This window comes from Pongo pygmaeus, chromosome 6 (genome assembly GCF_028885625.2).
Source record: "Pongo pygmaeus isolate AG05252 chromosome 6, NHGRI_mPonPyg2-v2.0_pri, whole genome shotgun sequence".
NCBI classification, from domain to species: domain Eukaryota; kingdom Metazoa; phylum Chordata; class Mammalia; order Primates; family Hominidae; genus Pongo; species Pongo pygmaeus.
Window position 1 is genome coordinate 22,024,284 of NC_072379.2, and position 21,955 is coordinate 22,046,238.

The 21,955-nt window shown below is 44.5% G+C and overlaps 1 non-coding gene across 1 annotated transcript; it reads left to right on the forward strand.

The window, feature by feature from the left end:
- The first annotated feature begins 3,694 nt into the window (after positions 1 to 3,694).
- On the forward strand, positions 3,695 to 3,801 carry LOC129041746 (U6 spliceosomal RNA). Its single transcript, XR_008503902.1, has one exon. It is a non-coding gene; the product is annotated as a U6 spliceosomal RNA (small nuclear RNA).
- Positions 3,802 to 21,955: the final 18,154 nt, after the last annotated feature.

The following is a 21,955-nucleotide window of genomic DNA, read 5'->3' on the forward strand; positions in this document are numbered from 1 at the left end:
TTCATTGTAGATTCTGGATATTAGCCCTTTGTCAGATAAGTAGGTTGGGAAAATTTTCTCCCACTCTGTAGGTTGCCTGTTCACTCTGATGGTAGTTTCTTTTGCTGTGCAGAAGCTCTTTAGTTTAATTAGATCCCATTTGTCAATTTTGGCTTTTGTTGCCATTGCTTTTGGTGTTTTAGACATGAAGTCCTTGCCCATGCCTATGTCCTGAATGGTAATGCCTAGGTTTTCTTCTAGGGTTTTTTTTTTTTTTTTTTTTTTTTCCCTAGAATTCTTAGACATGCTTTATTAAATCATATCTTCATTCTACTTTCCTGATAGAATTTTTTTTTTCTTTTATTATTATTATTATTATTATTATACTTTAGGTTTTATGGTACATGTGCGCAATGTGCAGGTAAGTTACATATGTATACATGTGCCATGCTGGTGCGCTGCACCCACCAACTCGTCATCTCGCATTAGGTATATCTCCCAATGCTATCCCTCCCCCCTCCACCCACCCCACAACAGTCCCCAGAGTGTGATGTTCCCCTTCCTGTGTCCATGTGTTCTCATTGTTCAATTCCCACCTATGAGTGAGAATATGCAGTGTTTGGTTTTTTGTTCTTGCGATAGTTTACTGAGAATGATGATTTCCAATTTCATCCATGTCCCTACAAAGGACGTGAACTCATCATTTTTTATGGCTGCATAGTATTCCATGGTGTATATGTGCCACATTTTCTTAATCCAGCCTATCATTGTTGGACATTTGGGTTGGTTCCAAGTCTTTGCTATTGTGAATAATGCCGCAATAAACATACGTGTGCATGTGTCTTTATAGCAGCATGATGTATAGTCCTTTGGGTATATACCCAGTAATGGGATGGCTGGGTTGAATGGAATTTGTAGTTCTAGATCCCTGAGGAATCGCCACACTGACTTCCACAAGGGTTGAACTAGTTTACAGTCCCACCAACAGTGTAAAAGTGTTCCTATTTCTCCACATCCTCTCCAGCACCTGTTGTTTCCTGACTTTTTAATGATTGCCATTCTAACTGGTGTGAGATGGTATCTCATTGTGGTTTTGATTTGCATTTCTCTGATGGCCAGTGATGGTGAGTATTTTTTCATGTGTTTTTTGGCTGCATAAATGTCTTCTTTTGAGAAGTGTCTGTTCATGTCCTTCGCCCACTTTTTGATGGGGTTGTTTGTTTTTTTCTTGTAAATTTGTTGGAGTTCATTGTAGATTCTGGATATTAGCCCTTTGTCAGATGAGTAGGTTGCAAAAATTTTCTCCCATTTTGTAGGTTGCCTGTTCACTCTGATGGTAGTTTCTTTTGCTGTGCAGAAGCTCTTGAGTTTAATTAGATCCCATTTGTCAATTTTGGCTTTTGTTGCCATTGCTTTTGGTGTTTTAGACATGAAGTCCTTGCCCATGCCTATGTCCTGAATGGTAATGCCTAGGTTTTCTTCTAGGGTTTTTATGGTTTTAGGTCTAACATTTAAGTCTTTAATCCATCTTGAATTGATTTTTGTATAAGGTGTAAGGAAGGGATCCAGTTTCAGCTTTCTACATATGGCTAGCCAGTTTTCCCAGCACCATTTATTAAATAGGGAATCCTTTCCCCATATCTTGTTTTTGTCAGGTTTGTCAAAGATCAGATACTTGTACGTATGTGGCATTATTTCTGACGGCTCTGTTCTGTTCCATTGGTCTGTATCTCTGTTTTGGTACCAGTACCATGCTGTTTTGGTTACTGTAGGCTTGTAGTATAGTTTAAAGTCAGGTAGCGTGATGACTCCAGCTTTGTTCTTTTGGCTTAGGATTGACTTGGCGATGCGGGCTCTTTTTTGGTTCCATATGAACTTTAAACTAGTTTTTTCCAATTCTGTGAAGAAAGTCATTGGTAGCTTGATGGGGATGGCATTGAATCTATAAATTACCTTGGGCATTATGGCCATTTTCACGATATTGATTCTTCCTACCCATGAGCATGGAATGTTCTTCCATTTGTTTGTATCCTCTTATTTCATTGAGCAGCGGTTTGTAGTTCTCCTCGAAGAGGTCCTTCACGTCCCTTGTAAGTTGGATTCCTAGGTATGTTATTCTCTTTGAAGCAATTGTGAATGGGAGTTCACTCATGATTTGGCTCTCTGTCTGTTATTGGTGTATAAGAATGCTTGTGATTTTTGTACATTGATTTTGTATCCTGAGACTTTGCTGAAGTTGCTTATCAGCTTAAGGAGATTTTGGGCTGAGACAATGGGGTTTTCTAGATATACAATCATGTCATCTGCAAACAGGGACAATTTGACTTCCTCTTTTCCTAATTGAATACCCTGTATTTCCTTCTCCTGCCTGATTGCCCTGGCCAGAACTTCCAACACTATGTTGAATAGGAGTGGTGAGAGAGGGCATCCCTGTCTTGTGCCAGTTTTCAAAGGGAATGCTTCCAGTTGTTGCCCATTCAGTATGATATTGGCTGTGGGTTTGTCATAGATAGCTGTTTTTGTTTTGAGATACGTCCCATCAATACCTAATTTATTCAGAGTTTTTAGCATGAAGGGTTGTTGAATTTTGTCAAAGGCCTTTTCTGCATCTATTGAGATAATCGTGTGGTTTTTGTCTTTGGTTCTGTTTATATGCTGGATTACATTTATTGATTTGTGTATGTTGAACCAGCCTTGCATCCCAGGGATGAAGCCCACTTGATCATGGTGGATAAGCTTTTTGATGTGCTGCTGGATTTGGTTTGCCAGTATTTCATTGAGGATTTTTGCATCAATGTTCATCAAGGATATTGGCCTAGAATTCTCTTTTTTGGTTGTGTCTCTGCCCGGCTTTGGTATCAGGATGATGCTGACCTCATAAAATGAGTTAGGGAGGATTCCCTCTTTTTCTATTGATTGGAATAGTTTCAGAAGGAATGGTACCAGTTCCTCCTTGTACCTCTGGTAGAATTTGGCTGCGAATCCATCTGGTCCTGGACTCTTTTTGGTTGGTAAGCTATTGATTATTGCCACAATTTCAGAGCCTTTTATTGGTCTATTCAGAGATTCAACTTCTTCCTGGTTTAGTCTTGGGAGGGTGTATGTGTCGAGGCATTTATCCATTTCTTCTAGATTTTCTAGTTTATTTGTGTAGAGGTGTTTGTAGTATTCTCTGATGGTAGTTTGTATTTCTGTGGGATCGGTGGTGATATCCCCTTTATCATTTTTTATTGCGTCTATTTGATTCTTCTCTCTTTTCTTCTTTATTAGTCTTGCTAGCGGCCTATCAATTTTGTTGGTCCTTTCAAAAAACCAGCTCCTGGATTCATTAATTTTTTGAAGGGTTTTTTGTGTCTCTATTTCCTTCAGTTCTGCTCTGATTTTAGTTATTTCTTGCCTTCTGCTAGTTTTCACCAAAGATCTTTTTAAGGAGCTAAAGAAACCAGTAATTTTTAAAGAAAAAAGTAGTGGGAGTGTCTAATACAACCAAAACCAGGCATCAAAGTCAGCAGTTAAACATTCCAGGCTGGGCACAGTGGCTCATGCCTGTAATCTCAACACTTTGGGAGGCCCAGGCAGGAGGACTGCTTGAGCCCTGGGGAGCGGAGGTTGCAGTGAGCCATGATAATACCACAGTATTCCAGCCTGGAAGACACAGTGAAACCCTGTCTCAAAAACAGATAAACAAACAAATCAATCAATCAATCCAGAACCAGTGCTTATTTCGGCAGCACATATACTAAAATTGGCATGACATGGAGAAGATGAGCATGGTCCCTGTGAAAGGATGACAAACAAATTCATGAAGCATTCCATATTTTAAAAAAATATTTCAGAACCAAGAAAATAAATGAATCAAAAGTGAAGACCCTGGTGATTCCTTTGATATCAGAAAAAATCGGCCGGGCACAGTGGCTCATGCCTGTAATCCCAGCACTTTGGGAGGCCAAGGCAGGCAGATCATTTGAGGTCAGGAGTTGGAGACCAGCCTGACCAACATGGTGAAACTCCGTATCTACTAAAAGTCCAAAAATTAGGCTGGGTGCAGTGGCTCATGCCTGTAATCCTAGCACTTTGGGAGGCCAAGGCAGGTGGATCACTTGAGATCAGGAGTTTGAGACCAGCCTGGCCAACATGGTGAAACCTTGTCTTTACTAAAAATACAAAAATTAGCTGGGTGTGGTGGTGGGCACTTGTAATCCCAGCTACTCAGGAGTCAGAGGCAGGGAGAATCGCTTGAACCCGGGAGACGGAAGTTGCAGTGAGCTGAGATTGCACCATTGCACTCCAGCCGGGGTGACAGGGCAAGACTCCATGTCAATAAATAAATAAGTAAATAAATAAATAAATAAAGTACAAGAATTAGCTGGGCATGGTGGCACATGCCTGTAATCTCAGCTACATGGGAGGCTGAGGCAGGAGAATCTCTTGAACCCGGGAGGCAGAGGTTGCAGTGAGCTGAGATCACGCCACTGCACTCCAGCCTGTGTGACAGAGCGAGACTCTGTCTAAAAAAAATAAATAAATAAAATAAAATAAAGTTTTCATTTGCAATTCTGAATTTGGCAAGAAGAGTGAACTGTGGCCCAGTGACCAGCACACAGCATTTTAGAGTTCATGGCGTGATCCTTGGGAAACTGTGTTAGCCAAAGTTGTGGCATCATCTCTGGCCACTCACTTTATTCAAAAGACCTGGCTCAAAATGACTATTTATGGAAATCAACTCTAGCCTCAAAAGACAAAACCACTGTAGTTCTAAAGATATTCAAAAGAATTAAGGTTATTAAAAAGCAATGAAGGGCCAGGCACAATGTCTCATGTCTGTAATCCCAGCACTTTGGGAGGCTGCAGCAGAAGGATCACTTGAGGCCAGGAGTTTGAGACCAGCCTGGGCAAGATAGAGAGACCCTGTCTCTACAAAATAATTTTAAAAATTAGCTGGGCATGGTGGTGTGAGCCTGTTGTCCCAGCTACTCCAGAGGCTGGGATGGGAGGATCACTTGAGGCCAAGAATTGGAGGTTGCAGTGAGCCAGGATTGCACCACTGCTCTCCAGCCTGGGTGACAGGGATTTTGTCTCTAAAAATGAAATAAAGGAAGCAAGGAAGGGCTTCTCCTCCAAATACTCCCACTTCATTTGGGGCAATTACAAGATTCCAGGAAACATGGAAAACCTACGCTGATTACCTTTTTGGATGTATGCTAATGGGAAAACAAATCTCATTAATTAATTCACAGAACAGCTAAGAGAAAAGGATCTTAGGGGACATGTGGTTTCACTCCTAAGTTTAAACATGAGGAAATGGGTACCAAAGAGATGAAATAACTCACCAGGTAGAGAGAGAAGAGCCTCTCTTACTACAAGGAGTCTGTCACTGAAAAACCAGCAAAACTCGTTCCTTGCCTGCATCCTCCAAGATCATAGCCCAACATAGAATAGAAATGTCTCCACTTCAGAGGACAACCGGTTTGTCCTTTGCCTTTTACACCCCTTTCAGCAAGGAGTATTTCTCAACTTTGTATTTGTGCAAACTCTTGAGCAGCACAAACTTCTAAGCTAAGAGACACTCCACTCTGTTTGCAATTTAGGGCAAAGGCTGGGATGCTTGGGCACAGCTCCAGGGTCCTTTCCCAGAAGTCTGGGGTGGCTGGAAAAAAAAAAGCGTTTATTTTTCACACACTGAAGAGACTTGGCTCATCAAGTAGAGGTAAACTTTCTCTCTCTCTCTCTCACTATATATATATATATATATATATTTTTTTTTTTTTTTTTTTTTTTTTGAGACAGAGTTTCACTCTTGTTGCCCAGGCTGGAGTGCAATGGAGCGATCTTGGCTCACTGCAACCTCTCATTTCCCGAGTTCAAGTGATTCTCCTGCCTCAGACTTCCAAGTAGCTGGGATTACAGGTGCCTACCACCACGCCCAGCTAATTTTTGTATTTTTATTCATTTATTTTACTGACTTATTTTTATTTTAATTTTTTTTTGAGACAGAGTTTTACTCGTCGCCCAGGCTGGAGAGCAATGGCGCAATCTTGGTTCACTGCAACCTCCACCTCCCGGGTTCAAGTGATTCTCCCTTTGTCAGCCTCCCAAGTAGCTGGGATTACAGGCACCTGCTGCCACACCCAACTAATTTTTGTATTTTAGTAGATATGGGATTTCACCATGTTGGCCAGGCTGGTGTCAAACTCCTGACCTCAAATGATCTGCCTGCCTCAAGTGCTGGGATTATAGGCATGAAACAAGTGCCTCCCCAAGTGCTGGGATTATAGGCATGAAACACTGCACCCGGGCTCAGAAAACTTTTTTTTTTTTTTGAGACAGAGTCTTGCTCTGTCGCCCAGGCTGGAGTGCAATGGCATGATCTCAGCTCACTGCAACCTCTGCCTCCTGTGTTCAAGAGATTCTCCTGCCTCAGACTCCCGAGTAGCTAGGATTGCAGGCACCCGCCACCATGACCTGCTAATTTTTGTATTTTTAGTAGAGATGGGGTTTGGCCATGTTGGTCAGGCTGGTCTAGAACTCCTGACCTCAGGTGATCCGCCCGTCTAGGCCTCCCAAAGTGCTGAAATTATAGGCATGAGCCACTACGCCCAGCCCTTCTTCCATTCTTGCTCGAATTTTCCTTTTCTTCTTCTCTTTCTGCCTCCTTTTTTTTTTTTTTGATACCCTGGAAACCACAGGGAATACATATTAATCTTAATTCCGAGGGCAATCTTTAAAATTTCCTTTAGAGCCAGGGCCTTGCTCTATCACCCAGGCTGGAGTGCAGTGGTGAGATCTTGGCTCACTGTAACCTCTGCCTCCTGGGCTCAAGTGATCCTCACACCTCAGCCTCCCAAGTAGTTGGGACTACAGGTGTGTGCCACTGCACTCGGCTAATCTGAAAAAAATCCTTTTTGGAGCAATGGAGTGTTGCTACGTTGCCCAGGCTGGGTCTTGAACTCCTGGCCTCAAGCTTTTCTCCTGCCTTGGCTTCCCAAAGTGTTAGGATTACAGGAATGAGTCACTATACCTGGCCACTTTTTTAATGGAGAAGAGTCCAAGAAACACTATTTCTGATAAAAACACCAGCTAAACTCTTTAAATGTTGCTTTTTTACACTCTCAATTTTCTCCCTTTATCTCTTAGCATCAAATTTCATTTAATTCCTCTAGATACAACTTCCCTCCCTTTTTTTTTTTTTTCTGGAGACAGAGTGTCACTCTATCCCCCAGGCTGGAGCGCAGTGGCATGATCTCAGCTCACTGCAACTTCCGCCTCCTGGGTTCAAGTGATTCTCCTGCCTCAAACTCTCCGGAGTAGGTGGGATTACAGGCACCTAACACCATGCCTGGTTAATTTTTGTATTTTTAGTAGAGACAGGGTTTTACCATGTTGGCCAGGCTGGTCTCAAACTCCTGACCTCAAGTGATCCACCTGCGTCAGCCTCCCAAAATGCTGGGATTACAGGCGTGACCAACCGCGCCCAGCAACTTACTCTTTAAGTAAAACAAATACATTCAAAACCAATACAATCAAGACTGATTGATACTCTGTATAAGACTTCACAACTGGACCAGGGACGGTGGCTCACACCTGTAATCCCAGCACTTTGGAAGCCCGAGGCAGGCAGATCACCTGAGATCAGGAGCTCGAGACCAGCATGGCCAACACGGTGAAACCCTGTCTTTACTAAAAACACAAAAATTAGCTGGGCATGGTGGTGGGTGCCTGTAATCCCAGCTACTCGGGAGGCTGAGGAAGGGAGAATCACTTGAACCCGGGAGGTGGAGGTTGCACCACCACGCCCAGTGTGAGAAACAAACTTACCTGTCCAAACACAAAGAATGGACTCAGGTACCCAGAGAACAGCGAAAGTAAGAGTTTTAATGATAGTCTTGCAGGATCGGGTGTCTGATAGGTAGGCACACTCAGAACAGTTTCAACAAGCAATTTATCCTCTTGTGTGCAGGTCCCTCCCGTTTCCTCATACATAGGCTGAGTACTATGGGGTCACAATCTTTCTGGACATCACCTATTGGTTGTTGGGTAGGGGCTTTAGGTGTTTTTTTTTGTTTGTTTTTTTAAGATGGAGTCTTGCTCTGTCGCACAGGTGGGAGTGCAGTGGCGCAATCTCGGCTCACTGCAACCTCCGCCTCCTGGGTTCATGCCATTCTCCTGCCTCAGCCTCCTGAGTAGCTTGGACTACATGCACCCACCACCACACCCAGCTATTTTTTTTTTTTGTATTTTTAATAGATACGGGGTTTCACCGTGTTACCTAGGATGGTCTCGATCTCCTGACCTCATGATCCACCCGCCTCGGCCTCCCAAAGTGCTGGGATTACAGGCGTGAGTCACTGCACCGAGCCGTGTATACCCTGTTTCTTCTGTAGTTTGCTGACCTAATCTGATTTAAGGCACTTTGTCTTGGAAATGGACCACTGTATACATTATTTCCTTCATCAGCTAATTTTAAATTTTTTTTGTAGAGATGGGGGTCTCACTCTGATGCCCAGGCTTGTCTTGAACTCTTGACCTCAAGTGATCCTCCTGCCTCAACTTCCCAAGGTGCTTGGATTACAGGCATGAGCCACCTGTTCAGCCATCTTTGTTTAAAAAAGAGAGTTTAAAGGACTCCAACTAGGAACTAATGCAGTAATCTGGGCCAGATATGATTCTAGCTGGGTTGAAATAATGACCAAGATAAAAAGGAGGAAGACGGGAAAGGCGGGGAGGGGCACAACCAACAGGACTTGCAAGTAAGCAGATCTGGTGACAAAAGTCAGGGAAAACAAAAGAAGACTCCCAGGTCTCCAGGTGACAAGGCCAGACGTGGTACGTGGTAGTGCCGGCAGACGGAGGTGGGAGTGCACACCACCACACAGCTGGCCCACACACTCTGGCTGCAAAAGGCCAGGAATCGCATGCTCTCCAGCTTGTGGCCTGAATTTGGACAACTCACTCACTCTCACTGCCTGTCTTCACAATTTCAAAATGAAGCTAAAAAAAAACCCTTCTCTAACTTGTTTTGCTTTTTTCTGAGACGGAGTCTTGCTCTATCACCTAGGCTGGAGTACAGTGGTGCGATCTCGGCTAACTGCAACATCTGACCCCAGGGTTCCAGCGATTTTCCTGCCTCAGCCTCCAGAGTATCTGGGATTACAGGCCTGCCACCATGCCTGGCTAATTTTTTTTGTATTTTTTTTTAGTAAAGATGGGGTTTTGCCATGTTGGCCAGGCTGGTCTCTGACTGCTGACCTCAGATGATCCACCCTCAGCCTCCCAAAGTGTTAGGATTGCAGGTGTGAGCCACTGTGCCCGGCCAGCCTCCAGCTTGTTTTAAGAATCCAGTAACATCACTATGTTTAACAATTGGCTTAGATATTCAGGAGCTGCTGATGTGAATGTTTAATGAATTTTATGAGTAAAGAAGTTAGATCAAAGTAAGTGGATTCCATGTAGCTGAGAATGATGTCTTCTGGATATGCCACCTGGTAACCCCATCTTCAGCACACTGTGCCCCTTGACAAACACCATGGGAAGCAGGGACAGAGGAGGTGGGTGGGGAGCACAGGGACACAGGCACTGACATCCACCCCTGCCTTGCCCCTGTCCCGTTCATCCCTTTCTATAATACAATGATTTAACAGTGGTTTCCCATGTGTAAAATATTTGCTTCATTCAATCACAGAATAGACACTTGATGTTCGAATTTACCGAGGAAGAAACTGTTCACTTGCCAAATAGGAACTTAACAAAATCAACAACTCTTAATGAGCTGTATCATTGAAGTAAAACCAATGTAAGGGATTTAGTGTTTATCCAGGCAAGCCTGGTTGGCTTCTTGGCTTCCTGTCTTCCCCATTTGTTCCTTCTTCTCAAAGTGTGGATTTCATTTTCAAACTGGGGAAAAGAGGTGTTCAAGGTGGGAGGCGGAGGCAGAAGGATGGCTTTAGATCAGGAGTTCAAGACCAGCCTGGTCAATATAGTGAGACCTTGTCTCCAGAAATTTTTTTTTTTTTTTTTTACTTAGCTGGGTGTGGCTGTATGCCTGTGGTCCCAGCTTCTCAGGAGGCTGAGGCAGGAGGATCACTTGAGCCCAGGAATTTGAAACTGCAGCGAGCTGTAATCATGCCACTGTACTCCAGCCTGTGTGACAGAGCAAGACCCTGTCTAAAAACAACAAAAAAGGGCCAGATTCAGTGGCTCACACCTGTAATCCCAGCACTTTGGGAGGCTGAGGCAGGAGGATCTCTTGAGGCCAGGAATTCAAGACCACCCTGGGCAATATAGTGAGACCCTGTCTCTATATTTTTTTTAAAAAAAGAGGTGTTTGGGAACTTCCACTATGTAGACGTCCACTGCTGAAGGGCTGTTTTGGGTCATAACCAAGACATGTGGCCTGAGAGCATGTGATGATTATTTGTATTTGTGCAAACTCCAGAGCAGCCCAAGCTCCTAGACTAAGAGACACTCCACCCTGTTTATAACAGTCTTGAGCAGACATATGAGGAGATACAGGTCATTGTCTCCAGCATCAAAGGAATGAACCAAGATGCTGATTTTAGAGCCAACACTTTCCCAAGAAGCCTCCACAGTGTGACCTCACAGGGCCTCTACCGGCACTGAGTGTCAGAATTAAGGCATCTGAGGCTGGGCCACATTCTAGCGGAGGCCCCACTCAAAACGTGGCCTGGAGTGATCAAAAGATGTTGATGTGGCAGCTCCTCACCAGATGTCCTGCTCCAACTCTTGCCCCTCCATGTCCAGTCTCTTGACAAGCAGCTGAAATGTTCCTTTTAGTGTTTTTGTTTTGTTTTTTCTTTGAGATGGAGTCTTGCTCTGTCGCCCAGGCTGCAGTGCAGTGGCATGATCTCTGCTCACTGCAACCTCTGCTTCCCGGATTCAAGCAATTCTTGTGCCTCAGCCTCCTGAGTAGCTGGGATTACAGGTGCCTGCCACCATGCCCGGCTAATTTTTGTATTTTTTAGTAGAGACAGGCTTTCACCATGTTGGCCAGGCTGGTCTTGAACTCTTGACCTCAGGAAATCCACCCACTTCAGCCTTCCAAAGTGCTGGGATTACAGGTGTGAGTCACTGCGCCTGACCCTTTTCTGTTTTTGTTTTTTGTTTTTAGAGATAAGGTCTAGCTCTGTTGATCAGGCTGGAGTGCAGTGGGGCAATCATGGCTCACTGCAGCCTCTATCTCCTGGGCTCAAGTGATCTTCCCACCTCAGCCTCTGGAGGAGCTGGGACTACAGGCGTGTGTCACCACATCTGGTTAATTTTTTTTTCAAGACAGAGTTTCACTCTTGTTGTCCAGGCTGGAGTGCAATGGCTTGATATCAGCTCACTGCAAACTCTGCCTCCTGGGTTCAAGCGATTCTTGTGCCTCAGCCTCCTGAGTAGCTGGGATTACAGGTGCCTGCCACCACGCCCAGCTAATTTTTGTATTTTTAGTAGAGATGAGGTTTCACCATGCTGGCCAGGCTGGTCTCAAACTCCTGACCTCAGGTGATCCGGCCCCCTCAGCCTCCCAAAGTGCTGGGAATACAGACATGAGCCACTGTGCCTGGCACACCTGGTTTATTTTTTAAAAGTTATTTTTGGCCAGGCGAGGTGGCTCATGCCTGTAATCCCAGCACTTTGGGAGGCCGAGACAGGTGGATCACATGAGGTCGGGAGTTCCAGACCAGCCTGACCAACATGGAGAAACCCCACCTCTACTAAAAATACAAAATTAGCCAGGTGTGGTGGTGCATGCCTGTAGTCCCAGCTATTTGGGAGGCTGAGGCAGAAGAATTGCTTGAACCTGGGAGGCAGAGGTTGGTGAACCAAGATCATGCCACTGCACTCCAACCTGGGCAACAAGAGCAAAATTCTGTCTCAAAAAAAAAAAAAAAAGTTATTTTTACAGAGACAGAGGTCTCTGTATGTTGCCCAAGCTGGTCTGAAACTGCTACCCTCAAGTGATCCTACCTCTTCAGCCTCCCAAAGTGCTGGAATTACAGGCATGAATCACCATGCCCAGCCTTATTCTTTTTTAATTAGCTCAGTTTCAATTTCCTATTATAAAAATACCATCAAATAGAAAATGTCAATGTTAAGTAGGCTTTCCATGTAAAGGTGGCAAATCACAAAATCTCCCTTCCTTGATACTTATTCATTCATTCATTTTTTTTTTTTTTGAGATGGAATCTCACTCTGTCACCCAGGCTGGAGTGTAGTGGCACAATCTTGGCTCACTGAAACCTCTGCCTCCCAAATTCAAGCGGTTCTCCTGCCTCAGCCTCCCAAGTAGCTGGGATTACAGGTGTGCACCACCATGCCCAGCTAACTTTTGTATTTTTTGCAGAGACAAAAGTTTCACCATGTTGGCCAGGCTGGTCTCAAACTTCTGACCTGAGGTGATTCACCTGCCTCGGCCTCCCAAAGTGCTGGGATTACAGGCATGAGCCACCGCGCCTGGCCCCTTGATACTTTCTCATTCTAATGACATTTGTTGTGTGCCTACTATGTGCCAAGTACTATATTAGGTTCTGAGAATGAACAAGATGGGACTCCTGCCATAGGGAGTCTCTGTTCTGATTCGCCGTGCGTTTGGGAGGAGGACATACAGACAAGCAGTTCAATAAATAACAAGCTGATTTTTTAGTGTGATATCTGCTTTGAAAGAACCAGGCAGGACGAGGCAATGAAAAGGACGATGATTCCCTCTTCACAGGATGAGGGAGGATTTCTCTGCAGAGATGATGTGTGAGCTGAGGTCTGAAACATGAGAAAAATCCAGCTATGGCAGGAGGTATAGGAAGTCCATTTCAGGCAGGGGAGAGCATGTGCAAAGGTCCTGAAGAGGGAAACCACTTGGCATTTACAGAAGCAGAAAAGAAGCCCAGATGCCTGATGCACAATGAGCAAGAGGAAAGGAATAGAGGGTGGCAGACAGGGTCCGATCATGCTAGGATTGGTTTGTTTTTTAAGAGACATGGTCTCATTCTGTCACCCAGGCTGGAGTGCAGTGGGGCAATCATAGCTCACTGCAGCCTCAACCTCCTGGGTTCAAGGGATCCTGTCATCTCAGCCTCCCGCGTAGCTGGGACTATAGGCATGAGCCCCACCATGCCTGGCTAAGTTTTTTTATTGGTATTAGAGATGACAGTCTTGCTATGTTGCCTAGGTGGGTCTCAAACTCCTGGACTCAAGTGATCCTCTCATCCTGGCCTAAAAAAGCACTGGAATTACAGGTGTGGGACACCACATCTGGCCAAGATTGGGGGTTTAAAAAATTCTTTACTTTCAATTTTTGTGGCTATACAGTAGGTGTATATATTTATGGGGTGCATGAGATGTTTTGACACAGGCATGTAATGTGTAATAATCACATCAGGGTGAATGGGATGCCCATCACCTCAAGCATTTGTTCTTTCTTTGTTTTACAAACAATCTCCAATTATGCTTTTTTTTTTTTTTTTTTGAGACAAAGTCCAGCTCTGTCACCAGGGCTGGAGTACAGTAGCACAATCTTGGCTAACTGCAACCTCTGCCCCCTTGGTTCAAGCGATTCCCCTGCCTCAGCCTCCTGAGTAGCTGGGACTACAGGTGTGTGCACCACCACGCCCCGCTAATTTTTGTATTTTTAGTAGAGATGGGGTTTCTCCGTGTTGGTCAGGCTGGTCTTGAACTTCTGACCTCAGGTGATCAGCCCCACCTCGGCCTCCCAAAGTGCTGGGATTACAGGCATAAGCCACCACACCTGGCCTCTTTTAGCTATTTTTAAATATACAATAAATTATTGTTTACTATAGTCATGCTGTTGTACTACCAAATACTACATCTTATTCATTCTAACTGTATTTTTGTACCCATTAATCATTCCTGTGCACCCCCTCCAGCCCACTACCCTTCCCAGCCTCTGGTAACCATCATTCTATTCTCTGTCTTCATAAGTTCAATTATTTTAATTCTTAGCACCCACAAATGACTGAGAACATGCAAAATTTGTCTTTCTGTGTCTGGCTTATTTTAGTTAACATAATGATCTCCAGTTCTACCCATGTTGTTGCAAATAACAGGATTATATTCTTTCTCATGGCTGAATAATATTCCCTTGTGTATATATACCACATTTTTTCTATCCATTCACCTGTTGATGGACACTTAAGTTGCTTCCAAATCTTGGCTATTGGGAATAGTGTTGCAATAAATATAGAAATGCAGATATTTCTTCAATATACTGATTTTCTTTCTTTTGGGTATATATCCAGCAGTAAGATTATTGGATCATAAAGTAACTCTATTTTTAGTTTTTTGAGGACCCTCCAAACCATTCTCCATAGTCGTTGTACTAATTTACATTCCCATCAACAGTGTACCAGGGTTCCCTTTTCTCTATATCCTCAATAGCATTTGGTATTGCCTGTCTTTTGGATATAAGCCATTTTAACTGGGGTAGGATGATAGCTCATTGTAGTTTTGATTTGCATTTCTCTGATGATCAATGATGTTGAGCACCTTTTTATATACCTGTTTGCAATCTGTATGTCTTCTTTTGAGAAATATCTATTCTGATCTTTTGCCCATTTTAAAATCAGATTATTATATTTTTTCCCATTTTTTTCCCACCTGAGCTCCTTATGTACTCTAGTTATTAATCCCTTGTCAGATGGATTCAGGATTGGGTTTTGACTTTTACACTCAATTCTAAATCATTAAATGCTGTCAAGTGGAGAATTGACATAATATTCATATTGGAAGATCACTTTGTGTATCAGCTATCTATTGCTGTGTAACAAACCACTCCAAGCTTAATGGCATAAAGTTACAATGATGCTTATTAGTCTTCTCACAATACTGAAGGCTGACTAGACTCACCTAGGCAGTTCTGGCTTAGGATGTCTTATGTGGTTGCCTTCAAACAGTATGCAGTTAGAATAGTCTCAAAGGTTTCCTTGCTCAAATATCTCCTGGTTAATGTGGGCTGTTAGCTAGGGCCTCAGCTGGGGCTATCTGGTGGAACACCCACACATCACCTCCGTATATGGCCTGGGCTTTCTCACAAAACGGTGAATGGATTCTAAGTGCATCCATCCCAGGAAGGAGAGCCAAGTGGAAACATCTTTTATGACCTAACTTTGGCAGATCATGAGCAACACTTCCATTGTATTCTACTTATAGAAGCAGGGGACTAAGTTCATATTCAAAGGAAGATAAACTAGATTTTTTTTTTTTGAGACAGAGTCTTGCTCTGTCACCCAGGCTGGAATGCAGTGGCCCGATCGCAGCTCACTGCAACCTCCACCACTCGGGTTCAAGTGATTCTGCTGCCTCAGCCTCCTGAGTAGCTGGGACTACAGGCACAAGCCACCATGGCCAGCTAATTTTTGTATGTTTAGTAGAGATGGGGTTTCACCATGTTGGCCAGGATGGTCTCAATCTCCTGACTTCATGATCCACCCACCTCGGCCTCCCAAAGTGCTGGGATTACAGGTGTCAGCCACCACACCCGGCCTGAAACCAGATTCTATCTCTTGATGACAAGTGTAAAAAAATTTGTAGACAACTATTCTTAACAGTGAAGAGATGGAATCAACCTGTTTCTTTCCATCAATGGAAAAAAGAATAAAGGAAATGTGGCAGCCGGGCGCAGTGGCTCATGCCTATAATCTGTAATCCCAGCACCTTGGTAGGCTGAGGGGAGTGAATCACCTGAAGTCAAGAGTTTGAGACCAGCCTGGCAAACATGGTGAAACCCCATCTCTACTAAAAATACAAAAAACTTGCCAGGCATGGTGGTATGCACCTGTAATCCCAGTTACTTCAGGAGACTGAGGCAGGAGAATCGCTTGAACTTGGGAGGCAGAGGTTGCAGTGAGCTGAGATTATACCACTGCACTCCAGCCTGGGTGACAGAGTGAGACTCTGTCTCAAAAAAAAAAAAAAAAAAAAGTTCAACACATAGAAATGCTTGATATAATCAAAGTGAATCAGAGGATAAAAGAACTACAATATAAAACAATTGAAAAAAATAATTATGGAAATTAGAGACAGTAGTCTAACACTGGGTTGTCAATTGGTGACCCTGAGTTAGACAACCTAAAAAAATAAAACAGGGCTGGGCATGGTGGCTCATGCCTATAATCCCAGTGCTTTAGGAAGCTGAGGTGTGAGGATAGCTTGAGGCCAGGAGTTTGAGACAAGCCTGGGCAACATAGTAAGACCCCATGTCTACAAATGTAACAAAAATTAGCCAGGTGTGGTGGTGCATGCCTGTAATCCCAGCTATTCGGAAGGCTGAGGCAGGAAGATCCTTTGAATCCAGGAGTTTGAGGCTGCAGTGAGGTATGATGACACCACTGCATTCTAGCGTCTGGGTGATAGAGCAAGGGCCTGTCTTGAAAGAAAGAAGAAACATAGGAATGGAGGAAGGAAGAAGGGAGGGTGGAGGGAGTGAGGGAGGAAAGGAAGGAAGGAAGGAAGGGGAGGGAGGGAGGGAGGGAAAGGAGAAAGAGAGAAAGAAAGAAAAAGAAAGAAAGAAAGAGAGAGAAAGAAAGAAAGAGACAGAAATATTGTATGCAGAGATAGAGAAGTACACAGTCAGTAGCCAAAGGGCACACCGTATACCTGGAAAAACTAATACGGAGTGACTGGCCTCGAGCCAACCCTGGCTAAACTATCAAACTTCAATGATACAGAAAGTACTCCACTGGCCTTTGGGCAGGAAAACATAAGTACATGTGAGAAAGCCTCAGACTTTCCCTTAGCCCCAGCCAGAGTCAGATGAGAATAGAGTCAGAACTTACAGTAAGACCTGAAGAAAAGGAAAATGAATCAAGAATATTCTCCCAGGCCAGGTGCGGTGGCTCATGCCTGTAATCCCAGAACTTTGGGAGGCTGAGGCAGGAGGATCACCTGAGGTCAGGAGTTCGAGACCAGCCTGGCCAAGATGGTGAAAGCCTATCTCTACTAAAAATACAAAAATTAGCCAGGCGTGGTAGTGTGTGCCTGTAATCTTAGCTACTCAGGAGGCTGAGGCAGCAGAATCGCTTGAACCTGGGTGACGGAGGTTGCAGTGAGCTGAGATCGCACCACTGCACTCCAGCCTGGGCAACAGGGCAAGACTCTGTCAAAAAAAAAAAAAAAGTCATCCAAGGATAAACACATTAAACAGAAACTATCAAACATGCACCAATTCCAAAAATACAGTAGCTGTGGGTGAAAACAGAAACTGCAGATTAAAAAGAATCATAATACTTTTATTATTTTTAAAATAATTTTAATGAATGTTGAATAAAAAGATATCACTTTCACATAGGCATTTATCTGAAGTTCAGAAATTCTCCCACCTTACTTTAGTTTCTGCAGCTTCTGTTGTAGCAAGCGAAATAAAAGTTATTTATATATTTAACTAAAACACAATATAAAATACCTAAAGTTATTATTTTTTTTTTTTGAGAAGGAGTCTCACTCTGTCGCCAGGCTGGAGTTTTTGTATTTTTGTATTTTTAGTAGAGACAGGGTTTCACCATGTTGGCCAAAATTGTCTCGATCTCTGGACCTTGTGATCCACCTGCCTCAGCCTCCCAAAGTGCTGGGGATTACAGGAATGAGCCACCGCACTCGTCAAAGTTATTTTCAGTCCATTAATCTATCTACTTATCTAGTTACCTATTTACACAAAAAGAGGTATGAATTAATATCTTTTTTTTTTTTTTTTTTGAGACAGAGTCTCTCTTTGTTGCCTAGGCTAGAGTGGAATGGTGTGATCTTGGGTCACTGCAACCTCTCCCTCCCAGGCTCAAGCGATTCTCGTGCCTCAGCCTCTCAAGTAGTTAAGATTACAGGTATCACCATGCTCAGCTAATTTTTGTATTTTTAGTAGAGGTGAGGTTTTACCATGTTGGCCAGGCTGGTCTTGAACTCCTGAATTCAAGTGATCTGCCTGCCTCAGCCTCCCAAAGTGCTAGGATTACAGGCATGAGCTATCATGCCTGGCCATATCACCTAATGTTAAGAGTTATTTCTTGGTGGTTGAAAATTTCATGATTTGCTACTTGCTTCTTTGTACTTTTCTTTCCTCTCTCCTCTCTCTCTCTCCCCCTCCCTCTTTCTGACAGGGTCTCACTCTGTTGCCCAGGCTGCAGTCTCAAACTCCTGGGTTTTAGTGATCCACCTGCCTCAGCCTCCTGAGTCGCTGGGACTACAGGTGTGTGTTACCGTAACTAGTTTTTAATTTTGTATAGAGATGGGATCTGGCTATGTTGCTCATGCTGGTCTCATACTCCTGGCCTTGAGCAATCCTCCTACCCTGCCTTCCCAAAGTCCTGGGATTACAGGTGTGAGCTATAGCACCCGGCCTGCTTTGTACTTTTCTATAGGACTTAGATTTTATATAATAATTACAAATAATTTTTACAAAAGCAGTAGTCATTCTAAACTTTTAAAAATTAAGCAGTGATTAAGAAAGAGCTACAGAAAGTAGTACTAATTCAGCATCTATTATATACTAGATATTTTGCATATAGCGGATCACCTAATCCACATATCAAGGCAAGAATTATAATCTTTATTTTCCAAGAGAGAAAACTGAGGCTTACAAGCATTTGTTAATTCTAGAGTTACACTGCCGCTGCCAAAATAAGTGCCCCCTCCCAGCAGCCTGCCCACTGCTGGTTTTATCAAATTCAACCCCCACTTCCACCCCCACATCTGTGCGCAAGAATGTTCACACACACGCACACACACATTTCTGCAGTATTCCATCTGACTAGGTCAGGAACTTGTCATGATGAACTAAATGCAATACCTATTTCCAGACCAAAGCTGTTATTCAATCTCTCTATCATTTGAGAAATAGTTTGATTTCATGCTGACAAGGGTCACACTGAGGTCTTAAGAGAAGTAATAAATACAAAGCATCCTAATCTAAGTGAAAGGGTGTGATGTTCAGATACATCCAGCCCTTTGAGATGCTCTGCTGGAAGGTGGTTGAGGTGCAAAGTACTATTGACTCATGGTCATCTTGGTCCATGGTCATTAATAATGATACTTTGTACTTCTTTCGTGTTTGTGCTAAGGGTGGTTTCAAAACCTGGAAGAAGCTTATCAATTTCTAGGTATTCAAATATCTCTTTCACAATATATAGATGTGTGTGTGTGTATGTGTATGCTATGAAAATATACACATATATTCACATATGAATATATACACACACACATACATATATAAATATTTACAGTATACTAATCAAAAAGTAAATTCTTTTTTTTTTTTTGAGACAGTCTCACTCTGTCACCCAGGCTGGAGTGCAGTGGCTCGATCTCAGTTCAATTCCATCTCTGACCCCCCGGATTCAAGTGATTCTCCTGCCTCAGCCTCCTGAGTAGCTGGGATTACAGGCACCTAATTTTTCTATTTTTAGTAGAGATGGGGTTTTACCATCTTGGCCAGGCTTGTCTTGAACTCCTGACCTTGTAATAGACCCATGTCGTCCTCCCAAAGTGCTGGAATTACAGGCATGAGCCACCGTGCCTGGCATAAAGTGAATTCTTAATGATCCTTGAAAAGAAAATGGCAGGCCAGGTGTGGCTCCCACCTGTAATCCCAGCACTCTGGGAGGCTGAGGTGGAAGGATCGCTTGAGCCCAGGAGTTTGAAACCAGCCTGGGAAACATGGTGAGACCCCCTCTCTACAACTGCACTCCATCCTAAGTGACAAAGCAGCACCTTGCCTCAAAAAAAAAAAAAAAAAAAAAGAAGAAAAAAAAATTGGTATCCAAGAAAAATTTAACATCTCTCTCTATATATAAATGTATATAGTCATAGTATATTAATCAAAAAGTAAATTCTTAATAGTTCATGACAAGCAAATGGCAGGCCAGGCATGGTGGCTCATGCTTGTAATCTCAGCACTTTGGGAGGCCCAGGCAAAAGGATTGCTTGTGTCTAAAAGTTTGGGACCAGCCTGGGCAACCTAGTGAGAACCAACCTCTCAGAAAAAATCAGAAATTAGCCAGGCATGGTGGCATGTGCCTGTAGTCTCAGCTACTCAAGATGCTGAGTTGGGAGGATCACTTGAGGCCAAGAGGCCAAGTCTGCAGTGAGCCATAATCACACGACTACACTCCAGCCTGGGTGACAGAGCAAGACCCTAAGAAAAAAAAAAAAAAAGAAAACTATAAAAAATATAAAAAAGAAGACATGAAGTGAGAAGCTACCAAGTCCAGGGCAATGACAAAGGGCCCAAGCAGAAGCCCATTCCCCTCCTCACCCCCAGTAGACAAGAAAAACCATGAGACACTAAATAAAACAGAAATCACTGTGAAACCACACAGGCAGAATTTACTATCGATTTGTCAGAAATCCACTCTCAAGGTTAAGAGACGGTTTTTGCTAAGGCACTCCGCTGTGAAGTGAACAAATGAGAGTCCAGGGAAGCTTTAGGCTCCTTGATGCTGTTGACCATCAAAGACTTAAAGCTGGATCTGGAAGAGGCAACTGAGAGGCAAGAGCAAAACCAGAAGAGGCTACCATGAGGCAGAAGATGGGCCTTGAGTGGCCACTGTGAAGCAGAAGATGGGCCAGATGAGGCCATTGTGAGGCAGGAGCTGGTGTAAGAGAGACCACCATGAGACAGGAGATGGGTCTTGGGAGGCAGATCTGAGGCAGGAGATGGGCCTAGTGAGGCCACCGTGAGAAAGGAGCTGGGCCTAGAGAGGCCAATGCGAGGCAGAAGCTGGGCCGGTTGAGGCTGCCGGAAGTCAGATAGGACCATGGCCGGGGAAGGCCACCATGAGGCAAGAACTGGGCCTAGAAAGCCCACTGCGAGGCAGGAGAAAAGCTTGGAGAGGCCATTGTCAGGCAGGAGCTGGGCCTGTTTAGGCTGCCACGAGCCTGACAGTAGGCCTGGAGAGCTTGATTTGAGAAAGTTTTGGGCCTACAAAGGCCACCAGGAGCTGGGCAGAAGCTGAGTCCAAGGAGGTTGTTGTGAGGCAGGAGGTGGGCCTGTAGACACAGCTGGGAGGAAGAGCTCGGCCTGGAGAGGATGCCAGGAGGCAGCAACTGGGCCTAAAGAGGCCAACTTGAGGAAGTTCTAGGCCTGGAGAGGCCGCCAAAAGGGAAAAACTGGGCCTGGAAAGGCCATTGTAAGGAATGAGCTGGGCCTAAAGAGGTCATTGAAAGGCAGGAGCTGGGCTTGTCGAAGCTGCCAAAAGGCAGGAATTTTGGACTGGGGAGGCTACAGTGAGGCAAGAGCTGGGTGTGGAGAGTCTGCTGTGAGGCAGAGGCTGGGCCTGTACAGGCCTTCAGAAGGCAGGAGCTGGGCCTAGAGAGGCTGACTTGAGTTCAAGTTCTGGGCCTGAAGAGGCCACCAAGTCAAAAGCAGGGCCTGGGAAGGCCACCAAGACGCATGAGCTGGGCCTGGACTGGCTGATGGGAGGAAGTTTTGCACCTGGAGAGGCCACCAAAAGGCAGGAGCTGGGCCTGGAAAAGCCAACTGGAGGATGAGTTGGGTCTTCAGAGGCCACCAGGAGGCAGGAGCTGGGAAAGAAGAGGCCAATTTGAGGATGATTTGGGCCTGTAGAGGTTGCTGGGAGGAAGAGCTGGGCCTGGAGAGGCTGACTAGAGGAAGTTCTGGGCCTGGAGTGTCCAAAAAGCAAAAGCTAGGCCTGGAAAGGCCACCGTGAGGCATGAGCGTGGCCTACAAAGGCCACTGGGAGGCAGCAGCTAGGCCTGTAGAGGCTGCTGAAAGGCAGGAACCTGGCCAGAGGCCACGGTGAGGCAAGAGGTGGGCCTGGAAGGTGCACTGTGAGGTAGAGGCCAACAACAGGCAAAAGCTGGGCCTGGAGAGATGACGAGAGGAATGAGCTGGGCCTAAACAGGCCAGTATGAGAAAGGACCTTGGCCTAGAGAGGCCAGTATGAGGCAGGAGCTGGGCCTGGACAGGTTGCCAGAGGCATCAACTGGGCCTCAACAAGCCACTGTGAGGGAGGAG